Below are 709 nucleotides of genomic sequence, written 5' to 3' on the forward strand. Positions count from 1 at the left end.
CCTTCTGAAACCATTCCAATCAATAGAAAAAGAGGGAATCCTCCCTAACTCATTTTATGAGGCCAGCATCATCCTGATACCAAAGCCTGGCAGAGGCAAAGCATTAGAGCAATATCCTTGATGAACATTGGTGTGAAAATCCTCAACAAATACTGGCAAACCAAATTCAGCAGCAGCACATCAAAAAACTTATCCGCCAAAATCAAGTTGACTTCATCCCCGGGATGCAAGGCTGGTTCAACATGTACAAATTAATAAACATAATTCATCACATAAACAGAACCAATGACAAAATCACAGGATTATCTCAATAGATGCAGAAAAGGCCTTTGACAAAATTCAAAGATATTGTTAGAACATATCTCAAAATAGTAAGAGCTATTTATGACAAACTCACAGCCAATATCATAGTGAATGGGCAAAAAGTGGAAGCATTCTATTTGAAAACCAGCACAAGACAAGGATGTCCTCTCTCACCACCCCTATTTAACAAAGTGTTCGAAGTTCTGTCCAGGGAAATCAGGCAAGAGGAAGACATAAATGGTATTCAATTAGGAAAAGAGGAAGTCAAACTGTCCCTGTTTGCAGATGACATGATTGTATATTTAGAAAACCTAATTGTCTCGGCCCAAAATCTCCTTAAGCTGATAAGCAACTTCAGCAAAGTCGCAGGATTCAAAATCAATGTGCAAAAATAAAATCATTCTTA

The sequence above is a fragment of the Colobus angolensis genome, unplaced genomic scaffold (assembly GCF_000951035.1).
Source record: "Colobus angolensis palliatus isolate OR3802 unplaced genomic scaffold, Cang.pa_1.0 Scaffold192, whole genome shotgun sequence".
Taxonomy (NCBI): domain Eukaryota; kingdom Metazoa; phylum Chordata; class Mammalia; order Primates; family Cercopithecidae; genus Colobus; species Colobus angolensis.